The sequence below is a fragment of the Mobula birostris genome, chromosome 4 (genome assembly GCF_030028105.1).
Source record: "Mobula birostris isolate sMobBir1 chromosome 4, sMobBir1.hap1, whole genome shotgun sequence".
Taxonomy (NCBI): domain Eukaryota; kingdom Metazoa; phylum Chordata; class Chondrichthyes; order Myliobatiformes; family Myliobatidae; genus Mobula; species Mobula birostris.
In genome coordinates, this window is record NC_092373.1 from 153,060,016 (window position 1) to 153,070,122 (window position 10,107).

Genomic DNA, 10,107 nt, shown 5'->3' on the forward strand with positions numbered 1-10,107 from the left:
TGGTCTGCCTCTCACTTGATCATCCCGTATGCCGCATACAATCCTGTCACGTATTAAAGAATCATGCAGTTGTCCGAACTCACAGTCTTTTGCCTTGCTCTTTAAATCTGTTACGTAGGCGTCTATGGTCTCCGTTGATCCTTGAGCCCTCATGAAAAACCGGTGTCGGATGTACGGTAGATTTTTTCTCGGTTCGCAGTAATCTTGAAACTTCTTTTTCAACACTTCAATTTTTTTCTTGCTCATCATCTTGGAAGACAAACGTGTTGCAAACCTTTATTGCCTCTTCTCCCGCCACATGCAGAAATGTAGCACATTGCACTTTCTCCGTCTTTTCAGCTACGCCATTAGCGGTGCAAAACAGCTCAAACTTCTGGATCCCTATTTTCCAGTTCTCAGCAAGATTACCTTGTAGCCTTAAACTTGACGCTGGCTGTAACTGTGACATCCTTTACCTGTCTTCTCTTCCTTCTTATTTTTCGCGTTTTCTTCTGACACCATGTAATATTGATGTGACTCGGACACCGGTGTAGATTGAACAACCAACGTTTATTCACCAGACTTCCATTTTCTTTAAACCCTTTTCCATGTCCTGACGTCATACGCACTCTGATACTACGAATACTCACACAATACATTACAGAATCTATATTCAAAGATCCTTGCTATGCCCTCTTCTCATACCTATCATCAGGAATGTAATACAGAAGCCTGAAGTCGCATACCATCAGTTTCAGGACAAGCTACATTCCGCAACCAGCAGGTTCTTGAACGGACCTATTCAACCCTAACCTTAACTCAGCAATGGAGCTCTATGGCCCACTCTGGCACTATCGTGGATGTCATAAATTTTGAGTGTTTTAATTTGCATTAAGGTTTTACAGTCTTACTTTATCACAGTATAATTTTACATATAATTCATGTAGAATTTCTGTTCTGTGTCTTTGTCTGTACCTATGTGTGTCTGATGCTGCTGCAAGCAAGTTTTTGACTTCCGATAAGATGGTAGTATATTCATTTGCAGAGGCTTCTACGAGGCCAAAGTTGTAATTGTCTTTTTTAAACGTATTGTTACGATCGCAAGACCCTGCTGGACGTTAAGAACTTAAAGTACTACAGGTCTACCCCAACAGCGGGTTGCTTATTAACAGAACTGATGGAGCTGGACTTGGTTTGGATTGTGCTGCTGCCTGGGTCAGAGAGGCATCGGAGGAGTCGGTGGGCAAAGGCGGTGTGCAATCTAACTTCGAGTGATTGTCTTAGTCACTCTTCTTGTGCTCACAAAACCCTGTCGGATGTTGTTAAATGCTGCAAGTCCAATCCACTGATTTATTGGTGGATGGCAGGGGCAAATGGCGGGAGAGCTGTGTGGCCTCAGTTGTAGCAAGGACTAGGCCATAAGCTGCAGTATCACTTGTAAAACAGCCACCCAGGAGAGAGGTGTTGGAATCAGTGTGCTTCACAGGAGATGGTGTGATGTGGTGTCCATGCTGCAGTTGGTGCTGCCCCCAGTGGTCACTCAACAGAACACAAGCCCTATTGTGTTCAACTGCAGACTGCTGTAACATTCATGGACTCAGAGTCTTGGACTATATATATTTTTTGTGTGACTATATTTTATTGTTATCTTGTATGTGGTTGCTACTTTATATGTGCTATATATGTCTTGCACTGTGTATGACTCTTGGTACTGTGTTTTGCACCTTGGCCCTCGAGTAACACTGTTTCGTTTGACTCTATTCGTAGGAATTCATGTATGTTGAATGGCAAGACAATTAAACTTGAACTTAAAGTAAGTTCTTCATTGTATTGTACCTGAATGTGTGCACATGACAGTTTGATTTAACTTAAACTCAACTCGGGCAAAGCCACCGCATCATCATTCCCACCATAAATCCAACATCTCATTGTTTTGCAGAGAGAAGCAGACCCTTCAGCCCATCATGTCTGCACCAACCATGATGCCAATCTAATTAATTTCATCTGTCTGCACCTGATCTGAAGCTCTCAATGACCTGTTCATGTCTCTTAATTATTGCTACCTGTATCTATCACCTCCCACCACCACCCCCCCTAGCAGTATGTTTCAGCCACCTACCAATCCCAGGGTAAAAACTCGCCTCGTAAATCTCTTTTAATCTTTTCCCCTTAAAGTTAATTGTGTGTCACGCCTCCTTTTATTCTGAAGAGTTACTCACAAACTGACACAATTTTTAAGCAATGAGGCAAGTAGATAAATCAGATAACTTAATTCATTTAAATGCTTATGCACTGAGTATTGAATGATCATTAACTTGTAAATTAGACAGAGTGAATATGAAATAGAATTAAAGAAATTTGTGGTCATCAATATCATGTATTGTTTCACAAAGAGATGTTAAGTGAAAGATGAGATTTAGAAATTTATTTCTAGAAAAATATAAAAAGAGGGATTGAAAACCAAAAAACAATCTACAGCCTTGAATTAAATTTAAATTATGCCCTCTGCCTTCATTATTTTCATCAAAATCATTCACTAGATAACAGTAAGCAGTAGTAACAATAAGACATTGGAATAGCAGTCCTGATGAAGGGTCTTGGCTTAAAATGCCCAAAACGTCAACTGTTTATTCAATTCCCTTCGATAATGCCTGACAGGCTGAGTTCCTTCAGCATGTTGCGTATATTGACTGGGATAGCAGTTTGCTTCAACTGATAATGCTTCAACCCTGAGAGTAATGACAATGAAGAGATCAAGTTTAGGTGAGAACATTAAAACATCAGTTACAGGTGATGGAATGACCCCAATAGTTCATTTGAGATGGAATTGGTGTTGGGTGTTACTGCAAAATAGGCAATAGCAAATTGATAGCACTGGATGATGTACTTTTATTTTATTTTCAATTAACCTCTATGACTCTTGTGTTGCTCACTTTTATATTGCAATTACTCAAAGTTAAATACTGGCATTTGAAGAAGTAGGTGATTATATAGCATCTTGAATGTTTAAGCCATTTATGGACCTTTTTCTTTCTGAGCACTTTACTTGCAGAGGGTTGCTCATCTCAGGATAATGACTCATTTGGATAAATTCCAGGATTAGGTAAGTACATTATGGTTTATGGAAGGAACAAACTTTGCTGTAAATTGATTGTTCTTATTCTGTCTTTTTTTTTGTTGTTCAAACCACAGTCAATAAACAACTTTGCCTACTCTACGGCAAGTAGTTTAAGGACATGAAATATGCACAGAGTTGGTAAATGTAAAAAACAATCTCAAATAGTTGTTCAAGTCCTACTTTCTGGGTAAAAGTGAAAATGGTCGATATATCTCAATGCAAAGTTTCTTCTGTGAGATAGGAGAGGTTGTATAATCCTACTGCAGCTAAAGTTGACAATTTTTAACTTGCTCCTTATATTAGGTGCTTTTATTCTCGAAAGTCTGGCTGACTCCCACCAACTGAGCAATATGTTAATGCCCACATTGCTTTTAAGTTCGGCTTACTTCCAATGGTTACCCATAGAGATTTCTAAAAGCAGATTCATTTTAACACCATTACCATTTCATTATAATATCTTCAGTTCAAGAGGAATATCATCTTTGCTTTAATGGGTATTCATGCCAGTGCCAATCATTGAATGGAAGGACAATTAGGCAGTTTCATTTTCCGTATATACTGCTATTGACATACTTTGATGCATCAATCGATTTAGATTAAAGTGGACTCAGTATTACATCAAATAAAGCTTCTTTAGGTGACTAAAGCACAAGTGTGCATCTGTGGGTTCCATGTAACAATCTGAAAGGAAGATAAAAATAGAAAATGCTGTCAACATCAGAAAGGCAGGCAGTCAGGTTAAAGTTTTAATTGTGATCACTTGACAGCAAACCATCAGCTTTAAAACCATCAGAAATACAACAACATCCTTTGCCTTCAGAAGCTGTAAGGACTGGACTGTATTTATAAAAGACTTCAGATAAAAACTTGCATTCTTGGGCATTCCCAAAATCCCTTGATATTCAGGGATGCTATTAAGCAATATCTGATATTAAAACAAGCGACTAAATTCCTCTTCTAAATGTTAGATCTTTAAGTTGTACGTGAAAGGTTGGGATGTAGGAAGGTTTACAAAGCAAATTCCAGGGCTGATGCTCAATAATAGGGTAGTTAAATCTGGGAATAAGGAAGAGGGCAGCATTGGTGATGTCGGGATCTCAGAGGGTTTAGGGAACGAAAGAGGTTAATAAAAGGAGTGTGAGACCATGTGAAAACACAGGAGAGATTTTAAAAATGAATCAAGTCTGATTAAAATTTAATGAGGATTAACGAGCACAGAAATAATGGCTGAACTGGATTTGATTTAAGAATAGAATAGGTTTGGTTGAGTTTAAGAAAGCCACTGTGGAATATTTTATCCTCATAATCCATATCCAAACTTTGCTTGCCAGGGAATGTTACTCGGCCTTTCATCTCAGGTATATTTGAACCAATCTTATGTATGATGTTGTAACATAAAGACACATTATCTTCATGGCATTATAAAAACCAACATGTTGTATATAGTGACTCCAAAATATACATATTACCTGAGCTTCAATCACAAGTTCAAAAGATTCTTATACTTCTGATTTTTCAAACCAGATTAAAGTTTGCATTCTGATTAAATCAGCACGGCTTTTATTAATGAATTATTTAGAATGTGACAACAGATGATACTAATTTAATGTGTGAAACATGATCAGTGGAAAGCTCTTGTCTCACTGTAGAACTAACAAACTACCAGTAACAGACTTGCAATTTTCCTCTTTTATGTAAATAATATCTTAAAAAGATGTGAAACTCGATGTTACCCTATAAACCCCTTGAATCCTTTAAGCAGCACTCAGTTTACAGAGAGTAAACCTACTATGATAAAAAATGAAAATCATTATGAAAAAAACTAATACAGAATGCAAATATGTCATCAGTATAATTGTTCCCTTAGAAATCAACATGCATTTTATACAAACCACCGTACAACATCAAGATGTTCAAAAGCACTTTACAGCAAAGGAACTTCTTTTCTCGAGTACAGTTACTGCTGAAATATATGAAATTGGGCTGTCAATCTGTACACTGTAATTTTTCCCACCTGCTTCAAGCAGGCCTAAGAAGAATGTGGTAACCTGTCACTATGACTGTCGTTCATTAGCACTCACATCCACAGTGATGAGGTGTTGGTAATGAAGCATATCAACTCCTGCCTGAGAAGTGATTCGTATCTGCTTAAATTTCCCTACCAGCACAACAAGCCCAAGGCAGATGCCATTTCGTTGGCTTATCATTCAGCCCTGGAACATCTGGGCAGCAAAGATGCATACATCAGGATGCACTTTATTGACTACGGCTCAGTATTCAACATGATCAGACCCTCAAAATTAATCAATAAGCTTCAAGACCTTGGCATCAATACTTCCTTGTGCAATTGGATTCTTGATTTCCTCACTTAAAGACCCCCAGTCAGTTCAGATTGGCAACAACATCTCCTCCACAAACCTTATCAGCACAGATGCACCACAAGGCTGTGTGCTTAGTCCCCTGCTCTACTCACTTTATTCTTATGACTGTGTGGCTAAGCACAGCTCCAATACCATATTTAAGTTTGCTGATAACACCACTGTCATTGGTTGATTCAAAGGTGATGATGATTCAGTATTTGGGCGGATGATTGAAAACCTGGCTGAGTGGTGTCATAGCAACAACCTCTCACTCAGTGTCAGCAAGACCAAGGAGCCAATTATTAGCTTCAGGATGAGGAATCCGGGGATCAGAAGTGGAGAGGGTCAGCTAATTTAACTTCCTCGGTGTTAGCATTTCAGAGAACATATCCTGGGCCCAACACAAAAGTGCAATTTACAAAGAAAGTATGGCAGCACCTCTACTTCCTTACACATTTCCGAAGTTTAAGCATGACAACTAAAATTTTGACCAACTTCTATAGATGAGTGGTGGAGAGTACACAGACTAGCTGCATCACAGCCTCGTATGGAAACACCATTGCCCTTGAACGGAAAATCCTACAAAAAATAGCAGATACGGCCCAGTCCATCACAACTAAAGTAGTCCCATAATTGAGCACATAGACATGGAGCACTGTCTCAGAAAAGCAGCATCTATTGTCACGGACTCCCACCACCCATGGATTTATTATGAATTTATTGCATATGCCCACAAGAAACTGAATCTCAGGGTTGTATATGCAGACATATATGTAACGTAGGTAATAAATTAATTTCAAACCTTTGAACTTTGAACTGATTATTGACTTCAGGAGGAAAAACATGGGGACCAAATGTGGAGAGGGTCAGCAACTTTAAATTGCTTAGTGTTATCATTTCAATGGACAACGCAGAAAGAAGGCAAACAGGGCAGCAGGGGCTAGCACCCCGAACTGCAGCTCCTGCGAGGGGGCACCCAAACAAGCTACAAAGAACCCTACTGAAACATACCCCCAGGGATGCCCGAGAGGGGGAAGATGAGGATCCCAATCGGACAGACCTATTGGCAATGACTCAAGAAAATGGACAATTGACTATGAGTGTAGTCTGTATCCGCAGCAAGGTGTGCAAAAACCCGAGAGGTCTGAAGATCCACCAGACAAAGATGGCCTGCTTGAGGAGGGAACAAGTGAAGCAACGCACAGGAGCAGTAGCTAGTACTACAAGTTCTGCGGGTCTGATTGCAGAAGCTGGTCAGATGGAGGAGGAACCAGGCCCGGAGTCACCCCACAGTGCCCGGAACCTCCAAGCAACACAAGTCCCCCCAATAAGCAGAAAGTCGGAACAGCGTCAGGCGAAGTGGCCTGCCGCTAACGAGAAGGAGTGGCTCCAGTTGGATGAGGATGTAGACAAGATTCTGGAGGCGATATTGAAGAGCAATGCTGACCAGAAGCTCCGGACTATGTGCACCCTCATAATGAGCATAGGCTCAGAACGGTTTGGGGTCAAGGAAAAGCATGGAACAAGTAATCCAGCGAGACCAAACCAGCGGGAAATGAAGATCAGCCAGCTGAGACAAGAACTCAAATCTCTGAAGTGCCAATTTAAGTTGGCCAAGGAGGAGGAGAAAACTGCCCTGTCAGACCTCACAGGTATCATAAGGAGGAGGCTCATCACACTCAGGCAGGCTGAGTGGCACCGAAGGAAGGGCAAGGAAAGGGCCCAAAAGCACAGTGCTTTCACTATCAATCCCTTCGGCTTCTCCAAGAGGATACTAGGACAGAGGCGAAGTGGCCACTTCTGTAGAGGAGATAAACCACCATCTCAGCATCACTTTCACTGACACCTTGAGAGAGCAGGACCTCGGCCTGTGTGAGGCATTGGTGACACGTCCAGAACCGGTGACCCAATTCAACATCTCTGAACCCACCCTGAAGGAGGTCAAAGAAGCAGTCAAAGCAGCAAGAGGAAGTTCCGCCCCTGGCCCCAGCGGAGTGCCTTACAAAGTCTACAAGCAGTGCCCAAGGCTCCTTGTGCAACTCTGGAAGACCTTAAAGGTGATCTGGCGGAGGGGAAAGGTTGCTGCTCAGTGGAGGCACGCAGAGGGTGTCTGGATACCAAAAGAAAAGGATTCAAGCAACATCGAGCAGTTTCGTATCATCTCACTGCTCAGCGTTAAAGGAAAGATCTTCTTCAAGATTGTGGCCCAACATTTAACTGAGTTCCTCTTGAAGAATGGACACATAGACACCTCAGTGTGGAAGGGAGGAGTCCCAGGAGTACCTGGGTGCCTAGAGCACACAGCAGTGGTGACCCAGCTGATCCGGGAGGCAAGGGAGAACAGAAGAGACCTTGCAGCACTCTGGCTAGACCTAACCAATGCCTATGGATCCATCCCACACAAGCTCGTGGAAACAGCACTGACAAGACACCATGTTCCAGAGATTATCTGAAACCTCATTCTGGACTATTACAGCGACTTCAGGTTGAGAGTCTCCTCAGGGTCATTAACATCTGCCTGGCATCAGCTGGAGAAGGGCATAATCATTGGATGCACAATCTCGGTGTCACTCTTCTCATTGGACATGAACATGATTGTCAAGTCAGCGGAGGTGGAATGTAGAGGCCCTATGTCTAGATCAGGTACTCGGCAGCCCCCAATAAGAGAATTCATGGACGACCTGACGGTGATGGCAACATGCGTCCCTGGGTGCAAATGGCTCCCTCAAGAGCTGGAACGGCTCATCTCATGGGCAAGGATGAGCTTTAAACCAGCCAAGTCCAGGTCTCTGGTCCTGAAGAAGGAAAGAGTGGCCGACCAGTTCCGCTTTACCCTGGGAAGGATCCAGATTCCAATGGTGACAGAAAGACCAGTCAAGAGCCTGGGCACGATCTTCGACAATTCCCTGAAGGACACAGCCGCACTTCAACAAACCAGGAGCCTGACAGCCTGGCTCACCACGATTGACAAATCGGGGCTTCCAGGAAAAATCAAAGCCTGGATGTACGAATACGGAGCCCTACCAAGGCTAGTCTGGCCCCTTCTAGTCTACGAGGTGCCAGTGTCAACAGTGGAGGCTCTAGAGAAGACCGTCAGTCAGTTTCTCCGAGGGTGGTTGGGGCTCCCCCTCCCCCGGACCTTAAGCAGCATTGTCCTGTATGGGCATTCCACCAAGCTGCAGCTCCCCATCAGCGGCCTATCAGAGGAATTCAAACTCCCTCGAGCCAGGGAGGTTATGATGTACCGAGACTCCTTGGATGTTAAAGTCGCTTCGGCAGCAATCCGCGTAAAGACCAGAAGGAAGTGGCAGGCACAGGAAACTGTCGACAGAGCGGAGGCACGGCTGCAGCACAACATTTCGGTGGGCACTGTAGTGGTGGGGCGGGCAGGACTGGGCTGTTTTCCCAAACCACGCTACGACAAAACCCATGGAAAGGAGAAGCGTCAACTGGTTCAGAACGAGAGATACGTTAGAAGTGGAGGAAGAACGATACAGCAAATGGCCGGCGTGTACAAACAAGGCACCTGGACTAGATGGGAGCATGCGGAACCTCTCAAGTTCACCTGGTCAGAGCCCTGGAGAGCTGAACCATTGCACATCAAGTTTCTCATCCAATCAGTCTCTGACCTTCTCCCAAACCCGGCCAACCTGCACAGTTGGGGCATGGCAAACACTCCAGCATGCCAACTGTGTCAGAAGAGGGACACCTTGGAGCATATCCTAAGTTGCTGCCCGAAGACATTGGGGGAAGGGCGATACCACTGGCACCATGACTAAGTCCTAAGGTCTATGGCGGACGCAATCAGCACAGCGATTCAAGACAGCAAAGCTCAGCACGCTCCCAAACAGTCCATCACCTTTATTAGAGCAGGGGAGAAGATTCACCCTCAGCCTAGCTCCTCAGCAGGGCTTCTTGCCACTGCACAAGACTGGCAGCTCCAAGTCGACCGAGGGAGGCAGCTCAAGTTCCCAGAGAACATCGCAGCCACTCTGCTCCGCCTGGACATGGTGTTAATATTGGAGTCGACAAAGCAATTGGACCTGCTGGAACTTACTGTCCCCGGGAAGACCGGATTGAAGAGGCCAACGAGCGCAAGAGGGCTAGGTACGCAGATCTTGTTGCAGAATGCTGGAGCAATGGCTGGAGAGCTCGCTGTGAGCCAGTCGAAGTTGGGTGCCGGGGCTTTGCTGGCCATTCATTACAGCAGACTCTAATACTCCTTGGACTGCAGTGCGGAAGAGCCACCAAGAGCATTCTGGAAGCTGCTGAAAAGGCCTCGCGGTGGCTGTGGATCCGGAGGGGGATCCGTGGATTAGTGCGCCACTTGGACACAAGTCAGGGGGCTGATCATTCCCAGCTGGATCGCCCAGTCAAGGGTGTCTGATGATTAAAGTCCCGAAGCACCCTATGATCCGGGGTTCATCACTGAAGATGTGTCCAAGTAGCACCAGAAGGTGTATTCTACAACTGTCTTGAGCGCAGCACATGAGTGCAATTGAAAAGAAAGTACATGTTTCAAAGTTTTTTAATTTCCTCTTTTAATTCAGCATATTTCACTTATTAATTTCTGTAAGTTATTTGTGTTTGGAATGGCTATACCTATTAAGTAAGTTGTCCTTGCTTGTTATCCTATATAATTATATCCGG

The 10,107-nt window shown here is 43.7% G+C and overlaps 1 pseudogene; it reads left to right on the forward strand.

Annotated features, from left to right (window-relative positions):
* Nucleotides 1-6,715: 6,715 nt before the first annotated feature.
* LOC140197079 (uncharacterized) lies at nucleotides 6,716-9,807 on the forward strand (annotated as a pseudogene).
* Nucleotides 9,808-10,107: the final 300 nt, after the last annotated feature.